This window comes from Lissotriton vulgaris, chromosome 5 (genome assembly GCF_964263255.1).
Source record: "Lissotriton vulgaris chromosome 5, aLisVul1.2, whole genome shotgun sequence".
Classification (NCBI taxonomy): domain Eukaryota; kingdom Metazoa; phylum Chordata; class Amphibia; order Caudata; family Salamandridae; genus Lissotriton; species Lissotriton vulgaris.
Genome location: NC_141693.1, coordinates 899,978,506 through 899,995,082, shown reverse-complemented (window position 1 = coordinate 899,995,082; position 16,577 = coordinate 899,978,506). Strand labels below are relative to the sequence as shown.

Genomic DNA, 16,577 nt, shown 5'->3' with positions numbered 1-16,577 from the left:
GGTGGTCGCAGCTCATCTGCGCAGATCATGGGTGCCAGTCTTCCCCCTATCTCGATGACTGGGTGTTGAAGGTTGGGCTTACCCCAAGCTGTCGTCTCCCACCTCCATACTACGGCGGACCTCGTGCATCCGCTGGAGTTCACTATCAATGTGCAGAAGTCGCACCTGATTCCCTCTCAGAAGCTCCTTTTCAACAGAGCAGTTCTGGATACAGCGTAGTTTCGGGTTTTATCCTCCCGAGCAGCGAGCCTGGGATATTTGGGCTATGATACTGATGTTTCAGCCTCTATCCTGGAGTTTGGTGGGAATGACCCTGAGGCTGCTGGGCCTCATGGCCTCCTGCATCCTGGTGGCAGATCATGCCAGATGGCATATGTGGGCTCTGCAGTGGGACCTGAACTACCAGTGGGTGCAGCATGAGGGCAATCTTTCTGATGATGTGCAGATCTTGGAGGGGACTGCACATCAGTTGCAGTGCTGGCTCACGAACCAGGATTGGGTCAACGGCAGATCCCTCTCCCTTCCCAACCAGAGTTCACAGTGGTGACAGATGCGTCACTCCTGGGATGGGGTGGCCACATGAGAGAGGCGGAGATCAGGGGTCTCTGGCAGCGTCTGGGCTCCACATCAACCATCTGGAGCTTCGGACGATCCGTCATGCACTGAAGGCATTCCTTCCTTCTCTTAGAGGAAGAGTAGTGCAGGTGTTCAAGGATAACACCACCGCCATGTGCAACTTCAACAAATATTGTGGGGTGGGGTTGTAGACCCTATGTCAGGAGGCCCTTCGCCTTTGGACATGGCTGGAACATCAGGGCATATCCCTGTTGGTTCAACACCTGGCAGGTTCCCTGGACGCCAGGGCGGACAAACTCAGCTTCCGGTGCATGAGACATCACAAATGGCGTCTTCATTCGGAGGTGGTGCAAGGTCTCTTTCGGCAGTGGGGAGAGCCTTGGTTAGATCTGTTCGCCACCAAAGAGAACACGCAATGTCAGCAGTTCCACGCGTTGAAGTTTCCAAGACGGCACTCGTTCGGCTACGCTTTTCGCTGCTAGTGGAGTTGCGGCCTCCAGTATGTTTTTCCGCCTGTACCACGTCTACCCAAAGTGCTGAAGAATATCAAGCGTAACCGGGCCCAAGTCATTCTTGTGGCTCTGGACTGGGCACGAAGAGTCTGGTACTCTTGAGCATAGCCATCGATCCTCCGATCAGACTGCCTCTTCTGGAGGATCTTATGTCTCTGCAGTATGGGACGTTCCTCCACCCGAACCTGTCCAGCCTCCACCTCCTTCCGTGAAGATTGAACAGCGGCAGTTGACAGCTATCGACCTTCCTCCCGAAGTCTGTAACGTCATCTTGGCAGACAGGCATCCCTCTACTAAAACGGTATACACCTGAAGTTGGAACTAATCTGTGGCATGGTGCACAACATAGGCTGTGGATCCCCTTTCTGCCACTCTTTCCGAGCTTCTCCTCTTCATTCTTTCTTTGGCCAAGCAGGGCGCAACTCTGGGCACCCTTACAGGCTTTTTTTTGCCTCACTGATCAGCCTTCTCTTTTCAAGTCCCCAATTGTAAATAGATTTCTGAACGGCATTACTCATCTTTCCTCCTGCTCCTTTCGTAATGCCCCAATGGGACTTGAATCTTGTCCTAACTTATCTTATGTGTGCTCCCTTCGAGCCACTATATAATTGTGCTCTTCGTCTTCTTTCTTTAAAGACTGCTTTTCTGCTTGCCATCACCTCTGCCATCAGGGTGAGTGAGCTTCAGGCTCTGTTCTTCAAGCTTCCCTTTCTTGCTGTTCATCCAGACAAAGTGGTCCTTCGCACTAGGCCCTCATTCCTACCCATGGTGGTTACCTCTTTCCACATAGGACAGACCATCACATTGCCCAACTTTCTTCCTGCCTCAGCACCATTCTAAAGAGGAGGAGAGACTCCACCGCCTGGACCCAAAGCGTGCGCTGTCCTTCTACCTTGACCGCACTAAAGATTTCCAGGTGGACGATCAACTCTTCGTGGGATATGTAGGCGCCCAGAAAGGTCGGGCCGTGCACAAACGTAACATCTCTAGATAGGTTGTCTTATGCAATAAAATCTGCTATTCTTTGGCGAAAAAGGATCCCCCAGTAGGACTGCGTGCCTACTCCACCAGGGCGACTGCAGCCACTACTGCTTTGGGACTTGGAGTTCCGTTGATTGACATCAGCCAGGCAGCCACGTGGGCATCCCTGCACACGTTCACAAAACATTACTGCCTGGACAGCCAAGTCCAGACACCGCTTTTTTGGCCTTTCTGTTCTTCAGGAATTCCTGGTGTGAACTTAGTTGGCAGACCCACCTCCGGGGTTGCTATTGCTGTGGTATCTATTCAAAAGGTAAGGAATTTATAACTACAGTCTCTTTCAGGTGAACAAGTTACTTACCTTTGATAACGATGTATCTGTAAGAGACCTATGTAGTTATAGATTCCTTACCGTCCCACCCATCCTTCCCATTTTGTGAACGGACTTCTAGGGTAGGGACTCCTTCCAGGGCCCTAGTTATGTGCATCAGTGGTCCGTATCTAGCATGGCTATGCGCTTCTGGTGTGGAAAGTCGTGTCAAACTGACGTCGGGGCGCAGGGGCGGCGTCTGAGTTGACATAGCAACATTATCCCGACGACGGACGCGGAGTAGACTGACACCACCTACCGACTCGCAGGGGTACTGCTACGAAAAAAATCTCCTGATCCAGTCTAATGCCTGTGGGTAATTCTAATGGTACGGAATCTATAATTACATGGGTCTCTTACAGTTACATCATTACCGAAGGTAAGTAACTTGTTTGTTAAGTGAGTTGGTGTGGGAGTGTCTGTACGGATGTGTGAATTGGTATGTAAGTAGTTGTATTAGTGAGTGGCTGTTGAGGATGTATGGGTGAGTGGGTTTGTGAATGGCTGTATGGGTGAATAACTGGGTGTGTCAGCTGTGTGGATGAGTTTGTAGCTGTGTGAGTGGCTGTATGGGTGAGTTTCTGATTGTATGATCAGACCTTGAGTGAGAAGGTATGTGAGTGGCTCTATGGATAAGTGAGTGGTTGTGTGAGTAGGCGTATGAGAGGTTGTATGGGGGTGTGAGTGAGTGAGTGGGTGTGGAGTGGTTCTGTGGATAATGTCATCAGTGATGTCATTTGAGATGTCATCAGCAATGTCACTGAACATTTCATGACTGGTGTAATATGTTAGGTCATAAGCCGTGCATTGCGGGGGTGTAAGTTACTGATCGCTCAGGTAACTTCACTGGTTTTGTACCAGTGAAATCTGAGCATAACTATAACATCCATGTAACCTTTGTTTTTTTCAGTGAATATTTATATATGATATTCAAGAAGTGCTCCGCTGTCCTGTTCAGTGCATATGACTTTGATGAGGATGCCCCTGGTGGAGAACGTGGGTTACAGGTAAGCAATTTTTCCTTATTAGCCATCACATGGACCGGAGAAATGGGAGAAAGTCTCCATATCTGAAATTTGACAAGTCTGAAGTCTCGCTAAAAATGAACACTTGTTGCTTGCCAAGGGTAGAGTCATCTTTCCATTTGAGTCTGAAGATCAGTTGGTTACCCATAGCCAGCCTCTCCGGTTGAGGGGGTCTGCACTTGTTGGACTTGAAATACCAATTAAAATTCTATGTTTACAGGACCTAGAGATTCAGATTATCAGATCAACTCCATCATTCAGCAACAATGACAAAGTTGCAGCCTTTACCCAAGCAGGACATAACCCATTGAATTTCAGCATGCATCGCTTTCTGCCATACAATGTCCTTCTGGCATTCAGTAAGGAACATGAAAGCTCAGTCCACCAGAGACAAGGCAGTCAAGTCTGCACTCTTTGCTAGAGTGCTGATTGCTGACTTTTCTAAGGCAGCAACTTGGCCTGAACACCTTGTCTGCGGCGCAAATTCTGCTGCGGTTCTGGACATTTCATTCTTGCGCTTGGTTCGGATGGCCCCCGGCCATCGTGCCCACGTGACTCATGACGGCCGAGGGCCGTCATGAGCACCGAAGGGGTTAAGCACACACTTTTACAGAGCACTACTGTCTCAATTTATAGAAGACATCTGAGACCGCAGTAGGACAAGTGATACTGCACAACCTGTTCAATTGAGGTGAACAAAGTTTATGCTTCTTTATTTTATGCACTATATCGTTACCGCTTCAGTAATAGTTATCTAAGCAGGTGAATGTACGAAAGATCCAGTTCTCCAACTTTAGTATCTTTAATAACACATGGGACCTTTCCACCTCGCTAGTCCTAAGGCTTTTCTCAATGCAGTAAGTTGACCAACAGTGAAAGTTGGGCAGCTAAGTCATGCTGGGGAGGTTAAAAACGGAGGATTCTTTTGTCAGCTTGACTGCCATAGAATATCTGAGTAGCTCAGCCTCTGCTAAGTTGAAGCTCTGAAACCTCTTTCTCCATTGCCTGGAGTTTGGGTTATAAAATGACCTGTCATCCCCATGTTTCGCTAACTGGTACTGATGATTTTGAATTGGAAGTGCACTGGGTCTCTCCTAACCTGTCCCCAGAGCCAGTGCTCTTTACCTAAAATGATGCATATGTTGTAACCCATTTGGTAAGACTCTGGTAAATGATACCCAGGGTGTACGTACTAAAGAGGGGCCCTAAGGGCTGCAACATGTATTATGCCACTCATAAGGACCCACCCACCCACACACACACTGCATGCAGTTCAGTTCATCAAAGCTTTATTCGATTAACGTCAAACCCTAAACGCACACATATAAAATGCAAGCAATAAAATAATAAGCACAGATAAAACAAATCTAAAAAGTCACCGTAGTATAAAGTCACGTCTGGCAGATGAAGGTTATAAAAGATAGTGTTTTGGTGCATTTAAACAAACAATACAAGTTGTGTCCTCCCCTTAATTTAGTGCATATCACATGGCATTTAATGCTATATAGATATTATGTAAGCAAAAGCAGACGTTTTTCACTTAATTGAAACCATACATTTTTCACTTAACTGAAACCATACTCCAGGAGCTTGTGTATATAAATACAATCGCTTCCCGACAATTCTCCTGCAGTTAACTACAGAGGCAAAAAATCTATAGACGGTATAACATATAACATCGGTCTGCAACAGCTGCAAGTGCTCTAATGCTTATTTGCATTTCCGTATGTTTAAACTTTGCAGTAGTAGTCTCGGTGTATGAATTTGCTGATCTCTATCTAGCTCGCAGAAATAAAACCAGGTGAAGTTGTGACTGTATTGCTGTTGAGTTACATGGGCATGGGAGAAGATCTTTGCTATTGTATACATTTAAAGGGCGTGAAACCAAGAGATGGGCCATTCTCAGCCTGTATCTAATAAGGTAAAACCTTTGGTTATGTGGTATTTTAAGCAGGTGTAAACTCAACAGACTTCTTCGTGGTTTCAACTTCCACCTCTTTTCTACAATCAAATTTTTTAATTCACTTTTTACTATATTTTTGACTGCTCGGTTATTTACTAAAGGATTATCAAACCAGCCCATTCTGCCAATTTGGTAATGATCTTCTCTGATGTGGGTTAATTAATTCATTTTATTAACACTGTCCCTTTTAATGCAGTCTGCAATTACAGCTTGTGTCAAAGCTGCTTCTGGCCTAGACCACACCGATAACCATAACAGGGTAGGTGCCAACCTCTGTGTATCTCCCAAGTATTGGGGGCCTAGTTCTTCATGTGCTAAAATTGATGGAACAGAGTTGGGGAGAAACAGTAGCCTGCAGAGGAATTTTTCTGCACAAGTTTGCAATCGGGACTAATCGGTGTAACCCCGCGGCGTAGGAGACGATCTGTACGGGTCTGGTTTTATACTGTATTGTAATTGCATTTATATAGCACTTACAACCCCTGGCGAGGCTTCGAAGCACTTTTTTGGCAAGTAACACACTATGCCGAAACCCATAAAGGTTTAGTTGTGCATTAGTATAGTGAATATGAAAGTAATTTGAGGGTTGGATATGTTAGCTTTCAGGAGCATGAACCCTAACCGTGTTGCAAATCAAAACAGGGATGCTGTGGCTTGTTCAAGTTGAGTTACTCTCTCCCTCCTCAGATGCGTCCAGGTGATTTTATTGTCAAACAGGATCCCCAAATATGAAAAGGAGGTCACACATTAAGTATGTTCCCATTGACTTGAAAACAAGACGGCCTACAGACCATGGTGTAGGATTTGGATGTATTTGTAGTAAGGTCCAGGTCAGACATGAATTTTGAGAAGGCATCTAGGAGTTTTTGACGACCCAAAGCCTGGTTTGGCCATAAGGATGCAGTCATCTGCGTACATAAGGACAGGTAGCAGGTGATGCCAGGCCCTGGTAGGAGAGGGGGGGGGAATCGGCCACACCCCCCACCAAGAGGTCGTCAAGGCCATTGATATAAATGCTAAAGAGGAATGGTGCCAACACACACCCCTGTCTAACCCTTTTTCCTGATCTTTATATAGGGGGTGCATTCTCCTCCAGGCCCAAATCTGATGCAGCCCTCCACATCAGGGTGCAGCTGGGCAAGAAGGTGAACAATACATGAGTTCACTCCCTTGCTTCCTAGCATATTCCACATCTTTGACCTTATAACGCTGTCAAATGCTGTCCCTATACCCTCTTTAAATCCATACTGATTGGGAGTTAGGATGTTGTTTTCAATTTCCCAATTTTGGAGTTGGTCCAGTAATATTCTGCCCAATACATTGGCCATTGAATCCATTAAAAATATAGGCCGGTAGCAGTGAGTGTCGTTCATATCTCCCTTTTTGAAAATTGGGACAATTGTTACTCTAGACCATGATTTAGGGGGGCCATGTGTGCACGCGCAGCAAAGGATGCTCATCAACACGGGCTCAGAATGTTAGATTTTCTTTAAAATAATCCACCGGGACTCCGTCTGGGCCAGGCGCCCTTCTGCTCGAGCACCTGCTCACGCATGAGATTACATCCTTGCCAGTGATTGCTAGCTGTTCAAAATCCCCCAAACTCGCTATGCCACTTATGAGGCCGCTTTCTCTATAGACTGGCTCGTTTACATCATAAAGGCTAGTAAAATGGCTAACCTGCAGATGTTCAGGGAGGTTTATATCAAAGGGTGCATTGACTACTCTCAAATTGAAATGTCATTCCTTACATTTGCGTCTTTAAGCTGTTCCCAGGCCTCTATTCTAATCTCCTTTTGATCACCTCTTTATAGTCCTTTCTACAAGAGCTGATTTTTACCAGATCCATCGGGTGGCTTTTAACAGCGTTTATTAGGTTTTTGTGTCCTTGTGAGCATGATTTGCCAACCCATTTGTGTGGTTTGCGGGCCTGTTCCTGTTTGGAGATCTTCTTGCGAATTGTATCAAAAGCCCCTAATATCTTCTCAGAATCAGAATTCGAGTTTTGGAATATCTTAACAGCTCCTTCTGATTTTCCAAGAGCGTTTTGAGAAATACATTGGGTTCCACATCCTGCCGTATATATCATACTCCCCCATTTCTTCTGTATTTAGTCTGACAAGCCACTTTATATACCACTGTATTCAGACCTACGCTGAGGCTAAGGACCAGCTGGTTGTGGTCTCTGATTGGGGTTTTCATGATCTGGAAGTTACTCACCTTCCTGGCCCAAGATTTGGAAAGTGCAATAAAATCAGTCATAGCACTTTGCCTGTGAACGTGAATTGCAGAAAGACTTCCTTGGCTACAAGATCTACACTCAAAGTTAGGTCATCGACCTTCATTAGCCTATTCAGTTTATCGCCACAAGGATTATGGATAAAGTGTGAGAGGTTACACAAATCATTGTCCTCTTCCCTGCAAACGTTTTTCCAAAATTGAGCATAATCTTGGATTGAAGTCCAAACCCCATACAATAAAGTCCTCATTCAAGCTTAGTAGCACAGTCTCCAATGCATATGTAAGTGACTCGATAATTTGCACAATATTACCAAGAAAGTTGGTATGGTAAAAATTAAGTACCGCTAGAGGAGCTGCAGTCAGTGACAGAGATGATTTGAAAGATTGTTGAGTACACTAACGTTTTAACTATTTTGACTTCTGTTGTGGTACTGAGTAGGGTTAGGAGGCCTTCATGCTAATGTCCAGATGGCGACGTGACTGCGGGGGTAGTAAACAGAGTAGAAGCCATTAATATGCGTATTGGCCTGGGACCACGTCTACTGTAGGCAAATAATCTGTTGGCTTGTGATGAATGTTTCCCAGGTTTTGTCCGCTAATTTTCTGCCCAGACCAGCAATATTCCAGTAAAGGAGACTAAGGTCTGTAGCAAGTCAACTACATGCGAAGGAGCAGGGTCAACAAAGCAAGTCAACTACATGCGAAGGAGCAGGCTGAACCCCAATGGCTCTATTGATTACACTTGGTGGTCTGGTGATATCCAAGGTTTGTGCCCTCATTTCAGATTGTGGTAGGTGGTAAGAGTGTTCAGTGGGCAAGACTGTGTCCTCGGTGTGCTCAGCAGAATAAGACAGTTTGTCCGTATTGGATATAGGTTTGTCCGTTTCAATGTTACCGGCGGATTTCTCATTAGAGGGAATATCCCCCCTGATGTCTAGCAGTCAGTCTACCTCCTCAAGAACATTGAATCAGTTTGATGTTGGTATATAAAAATTCCCATTATTTTTCGGCTGCTGTCATAATCTAGAGTGTGCGGGTCAACAGCACTGTGCTAGAAAATGCCCAATGGGACAGGAACAATGCGTTGCGGCAGCCCCTGGGCACTGGAAAGTCTATTCAGGATGTACTCCACTAACTTCTTATCGCAGATGTTTATTACTTTGCAATCACCAGCACCCTTTTTCAGGGTATTACCGACCCACTGTACCCTCCGAACATCACTGCTAATGCACCCACGGATGGGGCTGAACCATTGAATAATTGGTTCTTCAGACTAGCATCCGTTTCAATTTGAGTGGGTTGTAGGGGGGGAGGTTGGTGTTCTTTAATACTACGACATACGGTGTGCAAGCCGGAGACAGATGTAACATATGCATATTTTTTCTGTTGCCTTCTGGTTCTTCAGGGGCAGGACCGGCAGTGACATTCCTTTAGTTAGGGCAGCCTGTCCTATTATTGGGGCCACTTTTGAGTTATAAAACCCTGGGATATCTTAGTGAGTTGAGAAAGTCCCATGATGTTGTTGCCCACCATGGGCATCTTGGAACTTATAGGTCGAATTGGGGATCATGTGACTGCGTCCTAATGGCAGTGTTGTTGTACAGAGGGCTTGACAGAGCGGGTAAGTTATTTTGTGCCTGTGCAACTAGCTCCTTCAATGATTTGTCAATCCTCTGTACCACTGATAGCTTGACAAGGGCTCCCTCCAATAACCTGACAATATTTATTATATTTCCGTTGTACACGGTCTTGAGTGGGGCTCGAGATAATTTTTTTGGGACAGGTCTTCCCCTGCTCACAGAGTCACAGTTTGACTTTTTTCCTCTCCACATCTAGAATTGAGCCCAGCCCAGCTTCCTCTGGGCTCTGACGGGTGTAGCGCTAGGAGGAGGCGAGTCCTTCTTCCTCCCTCCCTTGGTTGGTTACTGGCAATCTCAGGCATGATGATGGCTGAGACTTTGAGTCCTGTGCAGATGGCAGGTCCGGTTGGCATTGCAGGATGCGTGGAATGGTGAAAGTTATTCTTAAAAGAAAACATTGCACACCCCTTGTGGGCACTGCCAAAGTGCACTACATGTACTGTATGCAAGTCACCTCTACAGCAGGCCTTTGAATCCCAAAGGCAGGGTGCATTCTAGTACTTGTGAGGTCACATCTTCATGAGCAGATATGCCTTTTTCCGGTCCAGGGAAGGCATGGCTTGGCAGTTCGGGCTGGACTGTTCCCCTGAGGCACAGGGTCAGACTGATTTGCATATGGCCATGTCTGAACTGGGGTGGTAGTGGGCTAAAGAACGGTGATGGATTAAACCCAGATCTGTTGACTGGGTGTGAGTGTTTGATTGGTTCAGATTCTCCGTCCATCACCACCCCCTTTTGTACTGCTTTCATCACATGAAGTGGGCGTATAAGAAGCATTTTCACCCTAATGGCAGGTAGCCCATTGGCTAGTACCATATACTCCCCTAAATGCCCGTAAATAGAGTATTTAGGGATCCCCCTTTCCCATCACGAATGCCTCAGATTCGACTTCTTGGTAACGAAAGGGCAAAGAAGAGATGACACCACAAGAAACAACAACCTGCACAGAAGCTGGCACCAAGCCCTGCCTTTCTGTTTGCTCATTAAAGATTGCAGAGACCCACCTCCTCCTGCCGCTGTGCATCCTCCCCAACACTTGGAGTACTGTCCTACACTTGGACAACCATCTAGCATCTCCATTGGGGTGAAGCAGCCATCCCCGTGCATCGGCAGGCACTAACTACATCTACCTGGTTCACTGTGTTGTTGACAATCAGGCCTACCGAGGTAGCCACACTTCAGGAGGAGGTTTTGTTGCTCTAGGAGGTCAGCCCCGTCTCTGCCGAGTTTCGAGACACTAGACCCTCCAGGAGACTCCCTGCACCAGTACAATTAGTACTGGGGCTCTTGAACCTGCAAAGTCTTGTTCTTCACCCAGCCGGGACAACAGCGCCTTCCTGCACATCAAGGGAATTCAGGACATACGAGAACAATGGCTAGAGTGGGCTAGCTGTTTTGTTTTTCTCCCAACTGCAGATCTACCGACAACCATGAGAACCTCAAACACAAGTGGCCAGCCAGCCAAGCACCGCTGCAACGGAGCCCCCCCCCCCTGCCTGTGATCACGACATCTGACTCCGTTCCTCTGGCCTATGAGCCCCCATGACCTGAGCCTCCCTTTGGGTTCAGCCTGACTTGTCCCCAAGTCCCCCATTGCAGCATCTTTGTTTCAGGTCCCCTTGACTTTGCTGGTGTAGCACTCGAGGCAACCATTCCGACCAACACCCCTGCACCCGGACACACCAGGACAGGAAAGTGAATCTGCTGGTGGTACTTTGGAACTGGGCCCCCAAGCATTTTAAGTCCCAAAGTGCACCTCTTAACTCAGACTGCAAGTACAGTTTTGCTACATGTGATTTTCCTCCCACGGGTTAACATTGGAGCTTTTGAGGCCCATGCCTCAAAACCGTTATTTGAACTATTTTGCTATTTTCTTCTAAAATCAATATTTCTGAATGTATTAAAGTTGTTATAAATATCTTAGTGTCTAAATTCATATACAAATCAACATTATTTTTTATAAATTCGTCTCGGATTTCTTATTAAGTGTGTGAACCATTTGATTGTGTGTGTACTGTGAGAAGTTGGCCTGATATATGATGCTCACTAGTTCTATTGATCACCTTGTATCAGTCCAAACAACCCTTATGGTGATTGATTGTAAGTCAACCTTATAGATCAGCTATCCTAATGGTAGCATGGACAAAGCAGTCTTAGGCTAAACTCTTTTGGCATGTGAAGCCAGCTGTTTTACCACATTTAACCCCTTGAATACCAAGTGAAAGGACACCACACAGGCTGTTATGAAAATAAAGAAGTATTTATTAACTAACATACACCTCTGAACTCTTTATGAGATCAGAGGGCTAAGCAAATGACAATCTCTTAGGAAAAATACGTTTAAGTTGCACAAATTACAATGGTGCCCTGAAGGCACGACAAACCATATACTAAGTAAGTGGAATGTGAAAGTCGATAAAAGGAATGGAGCTATCCAGAGGCTGTAGGATCGCTGGGACCATGCTATACTAACTCTAGGTAGGTACTAGGAGGCCCACGGAACGCGTGTGCAGAGTGTGAACTCACACGCGAGATGCTTAACAGTGTCTATGGACAGTATAGTTCAAGAAAAAGGTGAGTACGGACAATCCTGACTAGGTAGGACTAAAACGACTGGAACTGGACACTAGGAGAGTCAAGCTACCCTTGAGCACCGAAATGCTCGTGTTACCTCACCCACAGGCTGCGGGTGCATAGGTGCCAAGTCGTGTCTGGTCCCAGCGTTGAAGTCTATGGAGCCTGGAAGAAAAGATGCTGCAGGCGGTCAGGAGGAAGATGTCCGGTGTGATCCAAGGGTGGATCAGTGAAGAGAAGAACCTGAAAGCAGAGGGGACAATGTTCAAAGTCACTAGCCAGTGACTGGAGTGGAACCAGATGTCGTTGTCGCGATCAGGTGAGAGTGGACCCTTGTCTCTGCAGCCACGTGGACCAGGTGGTGTCTTCGACGACCAGGATGGAGGCACGAGCTGTCCCACGCAGGCTCTCGCTGTCGGCGGTGTCGGCTTCGGTGTCAACAGGCCTTAGCAAAGGCAACCCATGCGGTGAGTGGAAACGGCGTCTGGAGTGGACCAGGAGGGTCCGGGATGCTCCTCTTTTGGAAGGGAGCAAGGGCCAGTCTGGGGCAACCAGACCAGCAGTGAAGATTTCGGAGTTCGTCGTCTAGGAGGTCACTAGCCAGCCGGCAAGTGACCAGACAACGCGTCGAGTAGTAAACAGGCAGAAGGGCCCCACGCAGATCTTGTGGATGCTGGAGGGCTGGTCTTCGGTGCAGAAGCTGCTCAGGGTCGGGGCTTCTCAGTCCCCAAAGCACTTGGAGGAGGATACCTCTAAAGTCGTGCTGGAGCGAATTGCTGCTTCTTTCAAGATGGCCGGTCCCACGTGTCTCGTCGCACCCACGGATCTCAGCTGTGCTGCAGATGTAGGTAGAGGTCGGAGAGGTCTGGGAATCCGGGTCTCGTCGGGCTCTGAAGTCTGGATCCTTGGAGGAAGACGACAAAGGGAAGCCGCTGGACGCTGATGGTGCCTGCTTGTGCAGGGTGGACACTCCTTGCCCACAAGGGAGATTTCTTCAGTCTTCTGTGGAGCAAAACGTCGAAGTCCAGAGTTTCTTCTTGTAAAGTTGTTCAGGATAATCTAATTTGGAATGGGACCAGCTCCTACCTTCATCGGCTAAAGGGGGCTGTACTACGACTAGGTCCCTCCTCTGGGTGGGACCAGGAAGGGGGGTGGTTACACCCCCTATCCTTTGTCCGGTCTTGCGCCAGCTCTGGGGCTGGAGTGCCCCAGGAACTGGTTTAGACCGGTGTATGCACAGGGACACCTTGTGTGCCCCAGGCATGTTTCATTCCTTTCAGCCCTGTCCTACCTAATACACAAAATCCTGCTTGGGGTGGTGCTAGCACCTCCCAAGGCAGGAAACCCTTTGTCCAAGCCTCCCTCGCTGGAAGGACTCCCAGCAGCAGGAGGTCAGACTTGTGTCTGTGGTGGCAGCATCCGTTTTGTGATGCTGAGGCTCGAGTTAACTTTAACCGGGGTTCACAGTTACATACATGTCGTGTCCCTCTAGAAGGGTGGAATGCTATCCCCGTCGCCAGAATTGGCGAGGGGGTAGTATTCCAATTCGTATGACACCTTACTCGACATGTTTTGATGATGCTATACCAAAGTTGGCAATAACCGCGAGGATTATAATGCACTTAACAGTATATGGTATAGCGTTATCATGGAAACCGCTAAAGGACTTGGTTCCCAAAGCTGCAGACAGGCTCAGCTCATGCTAGAGCACCATCTCACATAATTCCAAGCACTCTGCCTTCAGGATTGATAAGGCCTGCCATAGGAGTGACTGATAGGAGGATATGTGTCCATTTTAAGGTTAGATATAGGGATACTATATCCAAAGCAAAGGGTGATTACACCACCTTGCCCCAGCTGATTGATCAACAAGTTGTTTCAGATTTGGATGGCCAGCCAGGGGTGGCCTAATGCATGCTGCAGCCCCTGGTAGGCCCTGAGTGCACCTATGCCCTGGGTACTTAAGGTACACTGTACAGGGACTGATAAGGTGACTCAGTATCCAATTAGATCTGTACCTAGAGTACATGGAATCCATTTTACAGAGAGAGCAGTGGGCCTGGGGTCCTGAATAGCAGGGCCCCAGGTCAACTAAGTCGAAAAACCAGCAAAACACCAGGCAAAAAGTTGGGGGTAACCAAAGTCAGATATCCACCTTCCTACATGTACAACAAATGCTTAATGCGCCCCTCTGATGAGCCTAAGCTGCTCGACCACACTACCACAAATAGAGCAAAAAGAAAGCCCTGTAAACCAATAAGGGTTGTCTGGACTTTATACATGGTGTGCCCTTTCTTTGGGATCACTACATAAAACAAGCATTTACAATGCAATGGTCTATGCATTATTAAAGGTAGAGCTATTGGCATTCTTCATGACATTTTTTTTCATTTTTTTAAAAAAACTATAAATAAATGGTATTGTCATTTACAATGGCAATAGGTGAGCATTAGAGAGTAGTAGAGAGTGTTCGAGGACACAGAGCCACACACACAGAAAGCCACACACACACACACACAGAGCCACACACACAGAGAGCCACACACACACACACACACACACAGAGAGCCACACACACACACACACACACACAGCCACACACACACAAAGAGAGAGAGAGAGCCACACACACACACAGAGCCCCACACACACACACAGCCCCGCACACACACACACAGCCCCGCACACACACACACAGAGCCCCGCACACACACACACACAGAGCCCCCCCCACACACACACAGCCCCGCACACACACAGAGCCCCGCACACACACACAGAGCCCCGCACACACACACAGAGCCCCGCACACACACACAGAGCCCCGCACACACACACAGAGCCCCGCACACACACACAGAGCCCCGCACACACACACAGAGCCCCCCCACACACAGAGCCCCCCCACACACACAGTCCCCCCCCCACACACACACAGAGCCCCGCACACACACACAGAGCCCCGCACACACACACACACAGCCCCGCACACACACACACACAGCCCCGCACACACACAAAGAGAGAGAGAGAGCCACACACACACACAGAGCCCCACACACACACACAGCCCCGCACACACACACACAGCCCCGCACACACACACACACACAGAGCCCCGCACACACACACACACAGAGCCCCCCCCACACACACACAGCCCCGCACACACACAGAGCCCCGCACACACACACAGAGCCCCGCACACACACACAGAGCCCCGCACACACACACAGAGCCCCGCACACACACACAGAGCCCCGCACACACACACAGAGCCCCCCCACACACACAGAGCCCCCCCACACACACAGTCCCCCCCCCCACACACACAGAGCCCCGCACACACACACAGAGCCCCGCACACACACACACACAGCCCCGCACACACACACACAGCCCCACACACACACACACAGCCCCACACACACACACACAGCCCCACACACACACACAGCCCCACACACACACACAGCCCCACACACACAGCCCCACACACACACACAGCCCCACACACACACACAGCCCCACACACACACACACCCACACACACACAGCCCCACACACAGCCCCACACACACACAGCCCCACACACACAGCCCCACACACACACACAGAGCCCCACACACACACACACAGAGCCCCACACACACAGAGCCCCACACACACACAGAGCCCCACACACACACAGAGCCCCACACACACAGAGCCCCCCACACACACAGAGCCCCCCCACACACACACAGAGCCCCCCCCACACACACACAGAGCCCCCCCCCACACACACACAGAGCCCCCCCACACACACACAGAGCCCCCCCCCACACACAGAGCCCCCCCACACACACAGAGCCCCCCCACACACACACAGAGCCCCCCCACACACACACAGAGCCCCCCCCACACACACACACACAGAGCCCCCCCCCACACACACACAGAGCCCCCCCACACACACACAGAGCCCCCCCACACACACACAGAGCCCCCCCACACACACAGAGAGAGCCCCCGCACACACACACAGAGAGAGCCCCCCCACACAGACACACAGAGAGAGCCCCCCCACACAGACACACAGAGAGCCCCCCCACACACACACAGAGCCCCCCACACACACACACCGAGAGCCCCCCCCACACACACACAGAGCCCCACCCACAGAGCCTCCCACACACACACACACACAGAGCCTCCCACACACACACAGAGCCCCACACACACACACACACACAGAGCCCCCCACACACACAGAGAGAGCCCCCCCCCACACACACACAGAGAGCCCCCCCACACAGACACACAGAGAGCCCCCCCACACACACACAGAGCCCCCCCACACACACACACAGAGAGCCCCCCACACACACACACACACAGAGAGCCCCCCCCACACACACACAGAGAGCCCCCCCCACACACACACAGAGCCCCACACACAGAGCCTCCCACACACACACACACACAGAGCCTCCCACACACACACAGAGCCCCACACACACACACACACACAGAGCCCCCCACACACACAGAGCCCCACACACACACACACACAGAGCCCCACACACACACACACACAGATCACACACACACACACACACAGAGCCCCCCCACACACACACACAGAGCCCCCCCCCCCACACACACACACAACATGGACTTACTGTACTCCTAATTCCACCACAAATCGTACCT

The 16,577-nt window shown here is 49.1% G+C and overlaps 1 protein-coding gene across 2 annotated transcripts in view; it reads left to right on the top strand.

Moving 5' to 3' along the window:
- The window catches only part of MARCHF5 (membrane associated ring-CH-type finger 5), a 390,101-nt gene that overhangs the window by 318,947 nt on the left and 54,577 nt on the right, over positions 1–16,577 (top strand). Inside the window, exon 6 of one of the 2 annotated variants that reach the window (XR_015295957.1) lies at positions 3,350–3,446. The exons of the other annotated variant lie outside the window; for it this stretch is intronic. The gene's annotated coding sequence lies outside the window, so the exon portion shown is untranslated. The remainder of the gene's footprint in view (positions 1–3,349; positions 3,447–16,577) is intronic. 2 annotated transcript variants of the gene reach the window in all.